This window comes from Mesocricetus auratus, unplaced genomic scaffold (assembly GCF_017639785.1).
Source record: "Mesocricetus auratus isolate SY011 unplaced genomic scaffold, BCM_Maur_2.0 Super-Scaffold_100007, whole genome shotgun sequence".
Taxonomy (NCBI): domain Eukaryota; kingdom Metazoa; phylum Chordata; class Mammalia; order Rodentia; family Cricetidae; genus Mesocricetus; species Mesocricetus auratus.
The window spans coordinates 71,268,983-71,285,246 of NW_024429191.1; the positions used below are offsets into that span (position 1 = coordinate 71,268,983).

At 40.4% G+C, this 16,264-nt stretch overlaps 1 protein-coding gene across 5 annotated transcripts in view; it reads left to right on the top strand.

Moving 5' to 3' along the window:
- Positions 1 to 16,264, top strand: part of Ca10 (carbonic anhydrase 10) — a 497,907-nt gene that overhangs the window by 117,009 nt on the left and 364,634 nt on the right. The window lies entirely within an intron of this gene.

Sequence of the window (16,264 nt, forward strand, 5' to 3'; positions counted from 1 at the left end):
TTTCTCTTTTTGTATGCTTTCTTTCTTTTAAGTATTTAAGTATTATTGGATATTCTGAAGTTTTCTTGATTGATAAATTATGGTCTATTCCTATGTAGTACTAGATCTTATCCTAAATGCTCAATATGGCTTTATGACTTGAAATCTTTCTTCATTAACATAGATCAAGAGCAGACTCTCTCCTGAGGCTAATGTAGCTTTGTTCTTGAGGCCATTCTTATCCAAGGATTCTACCTGAGGCTGTGTTTTGTGTACTTGTCATTTCTTTTTTTTTTCAATTTTTTTAAAATTTTAAATAGCTTGTTTTACATGTCAATCCCAGTTCCCTCTCCCTCCCCTCCTCCCCCACTCCCCTTTCCCCCCACCCTCCCACCCTATTGCCAAATCCTTCCACACAGGGGATATCAGACTCTGTCATTTTACTCTGGGTAGGGTCCAGGCACTCCCCTAAGAGTCCAGGCTGAGAGAGCATCCCTCTTTGTGCTATAGGCACACGAAGACTGTTTGTATATCAGGGATAGACACTGATCCACAGCTCAGGGCCCTACTTGTCATTTCTAATTAGTCTGTTGGGCATACAAACTACTTCCAGACATTGGTGAGCCTCGGGGATTGTAAACATCACTCTCTACCATTTTTCTTCTGACTTTGAAATAGACTCTGGTTTATTCCCTGTTTGTGCCCGGCTTGGAAACATTGCTCAGGCACTGCTCATGGTCACTCACTATTGTCTTTCTTTCAGAGCTCAAGGCCCTACACAGCCATCCTGTCACTGTCTCACATTGGGAAGAAGCACTGTTTTCCACAACTGTCTGTTCTAAGTATCTATTTGCTACAGGTAGAAGGGTGATCTTGACCTAGTCATTCTGTGTTGGTGAATGTTTCTTCAGTCACTCCCTGCATTTGAGTTGTAGAATGCAAAGTTTTTAACAGAAGACAGCACATCTCTGTTAGATGAAAGGAATCAGGGTCCAAGAACCTTTAAAGGAAAAGTTCTCAGTAATGTAAAACAAACATGTCCAGAACAAGCATTAGCCAACAGAGTAAGACTTGGTTGGGTTTGGCATTAGAGTTCCATATTTACAGATAAGACTTGAAAGTCATATTTCCTCCAGTGGAAGCAGTATATTACTAATTCCAAGAATGATTCCAACAATTTTAAGCACTTGAATCTTAATATAATAAATAACCTTACTAATCACCCAGCCATATTAGATCTTTCTGCACTGCTTCTAATACAAGAATGCTCACCATTTGAAGTTTTCCCTGAGACATTCAACTCAGTATATATGCCTCCTATATATACATATGCATCATATACATACATATTTTTTCTATCCTCCTGAAAACAGGAATTTATTTCCCTAAATAAATAATGACCATTATAAGGACTCACTTAAGTCATTTTTAACTGGATTAAAATCTTCACAGAGCACAAGACTTTCAGGCCCTCTCACCAAGCTAGCCATTATTCTTCTGATAAAATAATGTGTTGCTTTTACATTTAGCATGCCATTGCCAGAGATGAATACTCTAATTTAAATACAAACTGAACAAGTCAATTATTTTCCATGACAGAAAACTTGGCTTCTTCTACTAATGTAGCTCATGGTTGTATTAACTTTTTTTCAAATATGGAGAGATTTAATTTCTAGGTAATTTAAAACACATTTGTTTCCCACCTCACTGATACAGGAGTAGAAGACAAGAGCATTGGCTCATCCAGCTGTCTAGGCTCTGTGAAAGGATTCTTACTGGGTTCAGATCATTTTTTTAACAAATCGATGTAAGTTTCATTCTCCAAAATTAAAGCAAGTGCCCGTTGTTAAAATGGTCGCTTTCCATCTGAAATTTCCTGTCAGTTTCCAGCTCATAAAAAGGAAGTGCTTTTTAAAATAGTCCCTGTCAACAGGGCAGAGGAGTGCTTATCTATCACACGGAGGAGGGTAACTCATCCTGGATAATTCCATTGCTATGGCAGGAACACTTACACATTGGGCATATCTAATACTATTTTCTTCCCAAGAATCAACCCTGGAACAAGGAAATAAAGACACATCCAGACTCCTAAAAACCATGTTGAAACAAAGCAAAATAATTAAGGTGTATTTCCTTCCTCATGACAACTTCTAGATGGTAAATAATTCTGGAATGCATGAATTACAGAAGATGTAAAAGTCTTTAGTTTCATTCTTTTATCTAATTTAAGAAAACGCAAGACAAAGAAAAGGAATATTATTTTATGTTATGTATGGTAAAACAAATTTTTTGGTACTTTTGACAAAAATCTCCTTTACTCAACTATTTGATATTTCCATTGGTGTAGATGTCAGAAGATAGTCAACTGGTTTTCTCCTTCCACAGGTTGAGAGTCTCGGGGATTGAACTCCCATGTCAGGTTTGGTGGCACACTCCCTACCCATTTAAACTATCTTTCTTGCCCTCCACTATTTTGTACTTCATGGAGGAGATTAACTCTTTAAAATTAATTCTGTATAAGGCTTGAAAGAATACCGTGGACTTAATTGCAATCACATTACTGTGATTAAGGCAAAAAGAAAATGAGGAGCAATAGTTTTGAGAGAAAAAATATTTCAGAGTCTAGAAAAGAATAATTTCAATGGTCTGAAATTAATACCTCCGAGGGAATATACAATTTGTTTTGCAAAATACTTAAAACTGGTGCTGTTTTATTTCTCATCTCAATCTGTGGAGAGACAAGATGTGTCTGTTTATTCTGCTTTATCAGTGGGCCTTCCTGAAGGCTCAAAGTGTGTTAGTGGCTTGTACAAGATGATCTGTCAAGGTCAACACCTGGGCTATTAAACCTCGAGCAGGGTCCTATTCTACCAATCTGTCTACACAATAATGAATTCTGACCCGCCCTCTTAACTGCTTTGTGTTTGCCTCTTGCTTCAGCAGGGTGGTTGCCCCAGTGCCTGAATCAATGAAAGGATGCTGAGTCTGTTCTCATTCTCATTTCAAAGTCATCTTTGGCCTAATGTTTTCAGTTTTTACATGAAAGCCAACATGGTTTCACAGAGTAACTGGGTACCACAGAAATCCAATTCATTTCAACACTGTCTCCTCTGTGCTGTCTGATTTGCACAACAAATTAGCTGCCTCTCAAAGCTGCTGTGCCCTCATTCACGAAAAAGAAGCAACACTCTTCAGTAGCTCGGTAATGATAACATTACTGATGCCAAGGGTGCTTAGGAGGATCCTGTGACTCCCCTGATTGCCTTCTCATCTCACATTTCAGTTCTGTCTGTCTCCTGGGACTCATGATGCATTACTTCATCACCAGCATTCTTATACTTTCCTTCAATGATTTTAGAATATTATTTGTCTCATACTTTTCCTCCAACCCTTCTTCCAGTAGCTCTATTAGACTTTTATGTGCCAGGGACTTAGCTACAATAACACTGATAGAACCTGGACTGACTGAGACCCATATGGTCCTTCAGAGACTGAAGAGGTAAATAAGTGAATGAGCATAGATTGTGAGGAGAACTGTGAGGGGTCCTAGGTAGAGGATAGTGGAGGGTGTGCAAGATAAGAGTGTCTGGCATGACTATGGGCTCAAACTGTAGATTAGAGTAAAATGTTCTCATTAGTAGATCATCACTTTAAGGGAGGCATAACTATTCCAAAGCAAGTGGAGAGAATGACCAAAAACAATGAAAACCCCATGTGTTTTGGGAAATACCGACGGTGCACATAGTTGCTGCAGTCGTCACTAAAGAATGCTCAGGGCAGACCACTTAGCACCAGTGATACCACTCAGGCCCTGTAGGGAGGTTAGGATAAAACATGTAACGGTCCATTGCTGTTGAGGCTTTTTTGTTTGTTTGTTTGTTTTACGAGACAGGGTTTCTCTGTATTGTTTTGGAGGCTGTCGGTCCAGGCCGGCCTCGAACTCACAGAGATCCGCCTGCCTCTGCCTCCCGAGTGCTGGGATTAAAGGTATGGGCCACCACCGCATGACGCTGTTGAGGCTATTAAGAGAGTTTTGTATTTGATTATGGGGCAGGGATAGAGGGCAATTTCTCATTGACTTAACTCCTATTTCCTTTTACCTCCATATATGAAATGTAAAAAAGCAGTTTGTCATTGCATTTTCTGGTCATTCCACGGTTCTTCATGTTTTTGATCTCTGGACTATTTTGTATTGTTGACCACATCTGCTAATTGGAGTCCTAGTTAAGCTACTGGGACACTTATTCATGTCTCCTCCCTTCCCTATCCCTCAGTGATCTGTTATCTCTACTCAATGTCACTGGGTGATTTATCTTGCTCCCTTAGATTCAGCTTCCAACTAGAGGACTCACAATTTGCATAGCAAAATTTTTCTTTACAAATATATCAACTATTTCCAAAATTGACCTCATCATTTTTTTCTTTGATGCCTGCCCTCCCCATCCTTGGCTTTTCTGTCTTCCTTCATTGTAATACAGACTGTGGAAGGGCATTCTTCTGCCTAAACTCTCCTAAAAGTTTGTTGCATTTGCATTGAGAGCTAAGATTGGGGCTGCCCAGTGGATGTGGTTCAGTGTTTGTGCTTGCCAAGTGTGAAGGAAACAGCCCTGAGTTGGAGTTTCAGCACCCCAAAAGTGAAGCATGTTGATAATCTCAGCACTTCAGATATAGACACAGGAAGGTCAGAAGTTCAAGGTCATTTTAGTTTGGCTACATAATGATCCTAACTCACAAATCAGAAGAAAGAGGGGGGGGGAGGGAAGGAGGGAGGGAGGGAGGTAAGGAGGGGGGAAAGAAGGAAGGGCAGGGCATTGGTGGCTCACACCTTTAATCCCAGCACTCAGGAGGCAGAGGCAGCTGTATCTCTGTGAGTTCGAGACCAGCCTGGTCTACAAGAGCTAGTTCCAGGACAGCTGCCACAGAGAAACCCTGTCTCAAAAAACCAAAAAAAAAAAAAAAAAAAAAAAGAAAAGTAAAAAAGAAAGTAAGAAAGAATGAAGGAAGGAAGGAGAAGAATGGAAAAAGAGAAGGAGGGAGGGGAGGAATGAAGGAAGAAGAAAATAAGGGAAAGGAAAATAGGAGGGGAGGCGAGGGGAGTAAATCATGTTCTGATGAGCCATTGTGCTATGATAACACTAATAACAATAAACAATGGCCAATATGTATTAAGGGTAAGTTGTGTTGCTCTGTAATTCATTATTTCACACAGTCCATATGTTAATCCTATATTCTTTGATGCTCTTGCTTTTGGAAGAAGACAATAAGGCTTGTAGGTGACACGATTGCTCAGACTTCTAGCTAGGGACAGAGCCAACAATCCCACCAGTTCAACATGATGCTACTATCTATGTTACTTTGCTTGTGCTTCTCGGAGTTGTTCCATTTGCCTGGAATTTTCCCCATCCACTTTTTTGTTTTCCTTACTGATGACAAGTCCATCTTTAAGACACCTTAGATCACCTTAGTCAAGAAGCCAGATACTTTTTGGTGGTCACACAGTTCCCTATCCCCTCAGGAGTATTCCACACTATATATCTATTTCGTCCACAAGGCTTGCAATCTCCTGGAAAGCAAGGAATGTGTCACATTCCTCTTTTCACATACAGTGCCTAGCCCAGAATCTAGGATACAATTGAGACTTCATATGCAGTTTTAGAATAAATAGGATTTTGAATGAAACTCCAATTCTCTCACCTGCTACGTGACCTCACATTACAAAACTGAAATATCTCTGTCTTCATTCTCTTGAAGCATAAAAAAGGAAAATTGGATTACATCAAAGATTTCTCCAAACTCAGTCCCTGCCTAGAAGAATTGGCCCCTGGAGACTTGTTAGAAATGCAAATCAAGAGCTCCTGGATCAGGAACTCCTGGGGAGGGACACAGAAACCTGCATAGACAAGGGCTCAGGATAATGGTCCCATGCAAAGCAACATTTGAACAATGAGCTGGCCTGAGGGCTCACTGACCCAGTCCTTCTCAAGTCCTGGTTTTATACAGAAATTTCTGTTGACATTCTACTAAATGATAAGCACGTACAGTTCCCTCTGTTGCTAAGATCCCCATGTGAGTGTCCCGACTGATAGTGCATTGTCAATCAGGTGGACACGGATTCCGCACGGTCTTCTTGTACCCTGTAATGCACAATAGTTCTATTCCGGAAACCTCAGCTTCCTGAAGTTTAGCGTCTCTGTATTCCTCAGTCCTCTCCCTATTCTACCTAGAACAAACCACTAGGGGAAATTGTCTATCCAGATGCCTATGATGGTTTCTTCTTTTAATTTATTCTTCTCTCATATATTACATACCGCAGTTTCCTTCCACTCCTTCCAGTTCCTTCCCCCACTTTCCCTCTCCTCCTCCATCCATTTCCCCTCAGAAAAGAGCAGACCTCTAAGGGGTATCAATCAAATATGGCATAACATATTACAATAACACTAGACACCTCCACTCATATTAAGGATGGATCAGGCAACCTGGTAAGAGAAAAGGGCTCCAAAAGCAGGCAAAAGAGCCAGAGAAGGGCCCTTCTCCCACCATTAGGTGTCCCACAAGAACACCAAGCTACATAACCATAACATGTATGCAGAGGCCCGAAGGCAGATCCATGCAGGTTCTGTGATTGTTGGTTCAGTCTCTGTGAGCCCCTATGAGTCCAGATTAGTTGATTCTGTGCACTGTTTCCTTGTGGTGTCCTTCACCTTTCTGTCTCCTACACTCCTTCCTCCCCCTCATCTGCAGGATTCCCTGAGCTCAACTTAATGTTTTGTTCTGGGTTTCTGCATCTGTTCTTTTCAATTGCTATATGAATCCTCTCTGATGACAATTATGCTAGGCTCTGACCTATGAGAATGGCAGAGTATTGTAAGGAATCATTTCATTGAATTCCCAACCCCCCACTCCTTACTGGTTGTGTTTGTCTGTATCCTAGGTTTCTGGGCTATCAAGACTCTGGTTCCTGGCCCTCCAGGCAGTTTCACGGATAGGGTCCCTCTTGTGGGGTGGGTCTCAAGTTGGACCAGTCATTGGCTGGTCACTCCCACAAGTTCTATGCCACCTTGAACTCAGAACATCTTGCAGGCAAGACAAATTACAGATCAAAGGTTTAGTGGCTTATTTGTTGTCACAATCACCCCACTGGAAATCTTGTCCAGTTACAGCAGATAGTCTGTTCAGGCTCTGCATCCCCCATTACTATGAATTTCTTTGGCCTAATGTTTTCAGTTTTTACATGAAAGCCAACATGGTTTCACAGAGTAACTGGGTACCTCATAGACTTCTGGCAGTTTCCATTCCACTAAGTTTCTACCTCAGTCCCAAAATGTCCACCATAGAACTATATTGGGGGTGGAGTGACTGATTTATGGTTGAGTGTTCTTGTTCCCTTAACAAAGCACCAGAGTCCAGTTCCTGGTACTCATAAAACCTGTAACTCCAGCTTCAGGGAAGCCAAAAGCCTCTTCTGACCTCAGAGAGTACTTATATACATGTGCATATACCCCAAACTACACAGGAATACAATTTTAAAAACATTTATTGAGGTGGGATACACATCAATGCAACCACCAACATAATCTATGATGTCATTTAGCCACTACATCTAAAGTTTCTCCCTGCTTTGTCTATTATTGTTATGAACTTTGTATGTAGAATAAGAACACAATACCAGATCTGTCTTCTGAGTTACTATTTGGATATACAACAGAATGCTGTAGCCTGCCGAGCTATGCTATACAGTAGCTCTCTATGATCCATCCCTCTTGCAAAAAGTCAGATGTGTATCTTCAATAAATGCCTTCCCTTTTATCTACAATCCTAGCCCCCATCAACCATCATTTCACCTGGTGATTCTGCATATTTGGTTACTTTTTTCTTTTAGAAATTTATTGTACTTCTCTTTTTGAGATAAGTTCTCATACATTGTCTAGGATAGCTCTGAACTGCTGGAATCAAGCAATGTTCCTTCCCCAGCCTCTCAAGAGCTACTACTGAAGCATGTGTCACAATGCCTGGCTATGCTGCTTGGTATTCCATACTATGAGAACACGCAGTTGTGGGATTTCACATAGTACTGTCAGATAATGCAGTATTTATCTTTCTGTTTCTAGGCTATGTCACATAGTATAGGATCTGCCAGTTTCATCAGTGCTGTGAAAAAAATGGCAGCTGTCTTTTTTAAAATATCTACTTGTTTGTTTGATCTATAAATATTATCTTACTCATCACATTTATTGCAACATTACTTAAAATACTTTTTGTAAGATTTTTTCCACATAATTTTATAATATGCCCACACACAAACATACACACAAACACACACACACACACACACACACACACAAACACACACACAATCTGTGGCTTAGTATCCATGCTGTTAGTATTGTACCTGTATTCATATCAATCCACAACTTATTTTATTCTTCTGCTACTTGGGTATGTGAGATTCATTCCCTTTGATTCATACAGTGGGTTTGAGCAGCTAGGACCATGGAATCCTATCCCACTACCTTTCTTCCAGCTCTTCATGTGTACTTGCATTATTCCCGATTTTTCACTCTGATAAACAACATGTACTCAGCATTCTTCTTAATGTCTTCATGGGTATGCATGATAGTTTACATCATGTGGTTTATTTCTATTCGGGGTACATATGTCTTTAGTTTTCATAGATAGTTGTGTATTGTTTTTCACTTTGGTCACAAATGTCTATCTATGGGATCTAATTCATATCCTTATCAGTGCTTAATATTATCAAACTGTGGTATTTTCTAAGACCAGCATCTCTGTTTGTTTGGGGACTATGTAATATATGAACTTCAGTATACACATTTACCACTTTGTATCTTTGTACTGGCTGTCTCATTACAAGCAGACTATTCTCTTATTACTCCACTTAAGAACATGTGAAGGTTTTATTTTTCCTTTGTGATTCGGCCACCAAATGCTCCTTTGTTTCCTAGTAGCCCACCTTGCTTGCAGATGTATTTTGATCCTTCCTCAAGTATCTTTGATCCTAAGTGGGATATAGTTTATGTGTGTCGTTCTTGCTAATTGTTTATGTTCCCCCCTTCCAACCCTGTTTGAATAATGATCAATTCTGACCCTGATGCTAACTCTACAGTGACATTTTTTTAGCTTATTGATAACTCATCTTCACCCATTTCTTTCATGCAAATTTGTCATCCCTAGACCACCACCATCTTCAACTGAAGTGTTTGACTTCCATCATTGTTCAGTTATCACTAATTTCAAGCCAGCCAGCCACTGTTTTTCCTCCAGCAGAAAAGTTTTCAGTCTTTTACATTTTATTCTCTTTTCCCCGGGACCTGAATTGACTCAGACCCATATCGTCCATGCCAGGGGAAATAGAATAGAACCCTTTCTCTGCAACAGCCTATTCCATTTCCTTAGGAGCACTCTGCCGAGAGCAAGGCACCATGAAATCATGACTAAAGTAAAAGAAGGAAGCTGATTATTATTTTCACTTCAAGTTTTAGTTGAGAGTTGAATTTCATGAGATAATTACAACAAGTCATTGTGTTTCCAGCATGAGAATATGGTGCAAAGCCTGGTGGATTAGAAGTGCTCAGGGAGCTATCAAGTACACCCATGCATAAAAGGAATTGCTCTTCAAGAAAGGTGCCTTGTAGAATGAAAATAATAATAATAAAGTGATAGTGATAGTCTTTGGTTGCTGTGGAAATATGAACTTACCTGATAAGTATTGTGGTTCTTTTCACAGTATTAGCTTTACTATGAAAATCCCATACCCTGTGATATTTTTTAACCATGTCTTCGTTTTAAAGCATGCACTGAGCTGCAGTGGTCATGGGTCAGCATAGAATTATGCATGTCAGTTTGTACATTGATAGGAACCACCGTGGATTTTAGAAAACCGAACATTCAGTGCTTTTAACTTAATCCATTTTGTTTGTATGAAAGATTGCATATGCTTGCTGTGCATATGACAGATCTTGTGTTTTTTCAGATTGGTTCCAGTTTCAGTTGCTCTGTTATATTGAAAATGTGATCTGGGTTACTGTACCCCAAAGACTGCAAAGGATCCAGGTGCTCTCTGTTTTCATTTTTTCTATTAATGTATTCTACCACTTGACTTATGAATTGCACAAGTTAGTACAAAAGGAAAGGTTGGGACAAAGAGACGGTGAGGGGAAGATACTGCTGTTTAGTGGGTACATGATAGGACCAAGAAATTGGCTGAGGCATATTACAGTGATTTTATTACCTTCAACCTATATGACATGGGAAACATTTCAAATGTACTTCAGTGGAGTACAGAGAAATTTATTATGAATCATTCCAGTACCATTCTCAGTTTATGGCAATGCATGGTAATGATGATGTATGTTTATAAAGTATACTTAGTAAATGTACTAAAGAGTTTACAGGTCTGAGAGCTAGAGTGATTATTACTCGGAAGCAAAATATTCATTTCTACCTCTTTTTAAATTTATTTTATAGAAAATTACATATCCGTCCCCCTATTTCCTCACCCTCCCATCCTTCCATGCTTCCCACCAATCCCCCAACCCACCCACCACCCACTCCCCAGGGATAGTGTCTCCCTCTTGACCCATGCCTTGATGTGCACCCACATATTTGGATCACAGATATGGGGATTGAATCCTTACACCTTTTGCTTCCATTTTCCTGCAGTTCCTCAGTTCCCATAGGAGTAAAGCAGGTTTCCTTTATCAACTGAAGACCCTCTTCTGCTCCTGCCTCCCCTCTCCAAGGATTGCTCCTCTGTCCTCTCTCCTTCTCATTTCATTCCATTAATGTTCTCCAACTGTTTTGCAACACATCGTTAAAACTGAAAGGTCAGTAGGCTCCACTGCATGATCTTTAAAAGGTTGGTAATGTCAAGATGAATGCAGCCTCTTAAATCTGTTTTTAAAGGCCAGAATCTTCCATGCATTTTTGGAGGAGGATAATGACATCAAAATTATTACGAAAACTCTGTCCCTGTGATCATTGGGGGCAACCAGGATTTACTGCTCAGTCGACAAAAGCTTCTTCCACCCAGATCCTGTGTGTCAGCCCTGGGACACTCAATTTTAGGGTGTAAAGAGCAAGACTTTACTCTGTACTCCAACAAAACTGAATGCACTGCACACAAATGAGCAGGTACCCTCACTTGACATAAAATCTCTAGACTTAGCAGGAAGTCTTTTTCTCTGAGTATAAATATGTGGTATGAGATATATACACATTATTTATAATCTAATTAGTTAAAGAATAGATATGTTTTTAATACATTCACATGGCTCTCTATACTTGAATTTGGGATGACTGCAAAGTTACAAGTTCCTTAGAATATTTGTGATTGGGGTCCAGTTTATTTGCCTTTGAAGACTCAGGTTCAAATGATTGATATTTACTGTGGCCCATATGAAGTCTGTTCCTTACAGAATGATCTCCCAAAGCAGTAATGTAGGAGGGTTAGTGTTTTGGTATTTCCAGTTGATAAACAGCTGTGGCCCTGGTATGTAAGCAACTTGAACAATGGCTATGTGGAATCAAATCCAAGCCTTCTCAATTACTAGATAAGCACTCTACCTGGTTTGGGATTTTAAACTCCGAATCCTATATCTGGGATAGTACTCTGTGTCAGTCTCAGCAGGATTACTGTCAAGGTCAGGCAGTGTTTAAAAATTAAGAATAGCACAAAAATGTATTTAGGTTTGTTGATCAAGGATCCTTCAAAGCCTGACATCACTGAGATAATCCAGCTAGCAAAAGGAAACACTGGTAGATACCACAGAGTAGAAAGTGAAAATTTTGGTGTGAAACAGAAGAATAATAGTCCCCATTTCTGGAGAAACGACAGTGTTTAGAAGTGACTCAAAGACCAATGTCATTTTAACTTAAGTGTGTGTTGGAATAACCTCATGATGAAGCAGGATCCTCACCTGCATTTGACTTTCTAAACTCTATCTCCCTGCTCTACCTAGCCCCAAACCACATAGGGTTTCTAAGACATTCCTCAGCTTTTATTGGTTCAAGTTTACTCATGAAGAGGATGAACTTATATCGGAGCCCATATCTTCCAAATTTATAACCTCAGTCGCCTTGAGAAAACAAAACAAAAGTGGTTTCTGTTCCTTCAGTTTAAAATGTAGTTTCCTTTATAATACATACATGTCTACTTATGTAGCCATATTTTTCTTTCTATATGAAACAGCATAAAAAAGCACACTCTAGCCAGGTTTGTAGTTTCCCCTGCTTTTACTTATTCTCAGCTCTCCTTGGGTGGAGTCTACCCCTCCCTGTTAGCAACACATGCCTCTTTACCCCAAGCTTGTTTTGAAACAGTTGTCTATCACTTGCTGCAAAGGCTACTAGTTTATGTGTCTTTCACTGTCCTACAATCAAAACTATTTCAAAATAAACAAGGAAAAGAAAAGTGTACGTGAACAGAATTGGCGGTATTCTGATTAACTATTCCCACTAAGTTGACTTATCCATTTGGTTTAAGTTATTGCTAGATTTTTTAAAATTATACCCTTAAAAAGACGTGTATTTGAAGAAAAAGAGGAAAACTCTATTCCAGTAAATGAATCTCAGGAAAATTGTTTTCTATTATTAATATTTTCTAACACAAGTCACAGTGAGAAATATGTCCCTCCTGATGTATGTTGTTTCTCCTTGGAGATGCCATTTATTAATCATCCTAACATCCTGAACCATAAACACTGACATGAAGTCCTTCTACAAGCTCTATGACAGTAAGTGACTCGGGTTTTTCTTTTCTTTTTTTGAAAATCAAGTGAACACCTAATGAAATAAAGGAATTTCCAATTCAGGTCTGGGAATCTTCTTCCAAACTATGGAGAATGTAACACCTTTCCAGTTTCATATGTAGTCAACATCAAGCAGAAATTACCCACAGGGTCCACAGTACTGACTCACTATGGGAAAGGTTCCACCCAAAGCTAAGAGGTGCCATTCTGTAGTGCTAACACAGAGGCAGCTGACAAGAGTTCACCCTGTTGTTCTTCAGGGATTCCAGCCACACATGGTCATTTCAGCACACTCACCTTGTGAGGTGGTCACGATCATCTAGTTGGGGAGTGATTTAGTTTTCTTCTTCCCCTGACACTGTTAGTTATGAGGGACAATGGGTCAAAACTATAGCTATGTCTTACGTCACAAGAAAACTTGCCTGGAGTTCTGGCTCCTCAATGTAGAATTTATCCTGTGTGAGGCAGGTTCATACAACAAGGGCATCTGCTCCACTATGTTCATAGCAGCATTGTTTGTAATAGCCAGAACCTGGAAGCAACCTACATGCCCCTCAACTGAAGAGTGGATAGAGAAAATGTGGTACATTTACACAATGGAGTATTACTCAGCAGAAAAAAACAATGGAATCTTGAAATTCGCAGGGAAATGGATAGCACTGGAAGAAACCATCCTGAGTGAGGTAACCCAGTCGCAAAAAGACAAACATGGTATGTACTCACTCATATATGGATTTTAAATATGGATCAGGATAGTGCCAGTCTGCACTTCCACAGATAGAGAGTCTGGGAAACAGGAAAGAACCTAAAAGATATGCATATATGCATAGTACCCAAGAGAAGAGGATGGAGACAAGATCCTCTGAATGGATGGGGAACAGGGCGAGGGGGGTAGTGGGACCTGGGAAGAGTAGAGGGGGTAAAGAGGAAGGGAGTTGGTCATGGGGGAACAGGAAGTTGAGGGGGTGGGGGTAAAATAGGGGAAGAGGGAATCATAGGATCGAAGACAGATCAGGCACCAGAGTGACCTCGAGTGATCTAAAGGTATAACATCAATTGGCAAGCTAAGCAATAGTGGAAGGACCACCTCGAATGCCCATTCCTGATAATGAACTTGATGTCTATAACTATCCGGGAGCCTTCATCCTGGGACTGATGGAAGCAGAGGCAAACACACAACTAAGCACTGAACTGAACCCAAGGAACCCAGTGACAGAGAGAGAGGAGTGATGAGCAAATTGGCAAGGAATGGGCTGGCAAAACCAGCAGAGACGGCTGATCTGAACAGGGGAGTGCTCTTGGACCCCAGACCGACAGTGGGGAGGCCAGAATGGGACTGATCTGGACCCCCCAAATGTGAGTGTCAGTGAGAAGGCCTGGGCAACCTATGGGGCTCTGAGCTGTGGATCAGTGTCTATCCCTGGTATACAATCTGTCTTCATGTGCCTATGGCACAAAGAGAGATGCTCTCTCAGCCTGGACTCTTAGGGGAGTGCCTTGACCCTACCAAGAGTGAAATGATAGACTTTAGACATCCCCTATGTGGAGGGATTTGGCAATAGGGTGGGAGGGAGGGTGGAAGGGGAGTGCGGGAGGAGGGGAGGGAGAGGGAACTGGGATTGACATGTGAAACAAGCTATTTAAAATTAAAATAAAAAATAAAAAAATAAAAAAAAAAAAGAATTTATCCTGTGTAATCAAAGAAAACTCGGGAGCTTAATCACTTTACACTGTAAAATATATTTTAAAAGCAATGGATGTTGGAGCTGGGGAGATGGCTCGCTGGTTAAAAGCTCTGGCTGAACCTGTAGAAGACCTGGATCAGATTTCTAGCACACACATGGCAGCTCATGACCTCCTATAACTCCAGTGTCAGGGATCCTCTGCCTTCTCCTGGCTTCTAAGGGCACTCCATGCATGTGGTGCAAATATAACTAGGAAAAACACCCATACACATAAAAATACATAAATAAATTTAGAAAAGCAATCACATAAAATTTTCCTTCACATACACACACACACACACACACACACACAGACAGACAGACAGACAGACAGACAGACAGACAGACAGACAGACTGGCAGACAGAAGGGGTATAGAACAGAGAGTAATGCAGAGGAGGAGGTGAAGGGAGGGATTGTGAGCCCTGTAACATGCTAAGTCTTATACTCCAACAGCTTCTGTCTTTCTTCCTCCTGATAATAATGAAAATTATTTTCTCACATGAACATCATTATGATCATCAGTGTCTCTACCACAGTCATCATCATTATCACCATCGCCATTACCATAGCTCTGACTTATTAAGCAATTGCTATGAACTAGAAGCTATTCTAAGCACTTTGCATATTTATAGTTTCCAATCACTCCCAGCCTGTAGATAATTGTTCATGATTATTGTCATTTTAAGAAAGTTGGAGACAGAAAGTCATCTGTTTCAGCAGGAAGTCTGAGAGTCCTCTGTGGGTGAGGAAGGGGCTGTATATATTCTGACGCTCCCCTATGCTTCTCAAGCTCTTTCCTCCAGTTTATGATCCAGTAGCTCCTTTAGCACTCACGTGTTCTCAGTGAAGCTGACACTGGCCTAACGCTCTTTCTTAAGGAACCTGGGCACTGGGACATAAAGAGTTCTAAATTTTATTGAATAGATGAGCCACTTACTTTGGCAGATCTGAGGGTTAAATGTAGGGCCTTGGGATATATTTGGCAAACATGTACCACTGAGCCCTGAGCTATTACACCATCAGCCCTGAGATTGTTACTTTCTTACACAAATTAAATTTCACATGTATGATTACGTCTAAGCAAAAACATAAACATTGTGTGTTCAGTCCTTGACTGAGGGTGGTAGAATGTTAATAATTATCAACTCTGACAGGCCTTTATCCTTCTGCCTGTGGGGGATGAGCCATTATCAGGATGACCCATCTGCTGAAAATATCATGCATGAAAGAGTTTCATATGAACTGAGAAAAGATCACAGAACAGTCAGCTTGCAAAGCCCTAAGCAGCCATGAGCCCAGGCAGAAGTGCTATGAAGGCAGTTGAAGCAATAGTAAGTGAGACAAAGGCCAAGAACCTTCTAAAATTAGGAAGTTTATGAACTGCAGATCCATGAAATGCATAAGCCCCAATCAGATTAAGGACAAGGAAGTCCCTACCTATGGATATCACAGCCTAACTGAACAAAGACCAAGTAAAAATACAAATTCAACAAAGTAAAACAGAGTCACAGATCTCAAAGAAATAATGCAAAGGAGAATAAAAGGAATGACATTTTAAAATATATTCAGTTTGTTCCTTAAGAATTCTATGAAATAATGAATTTTGATCACATCCATGCCCTATTTCTTCCTCCCTCTTCTCCCAGACCCTTTCAAGTTCCTGTAGCTCCATGTCCTTCTATTTTTATTAAAATATTCCATGTGAGAATAGGTGAAGAGCCAACCACAGGGATGTGATCATTCTACCTCAGCCACATTTCTGAAGAAAATGGAGTCTTCCACCCCAAGTAGC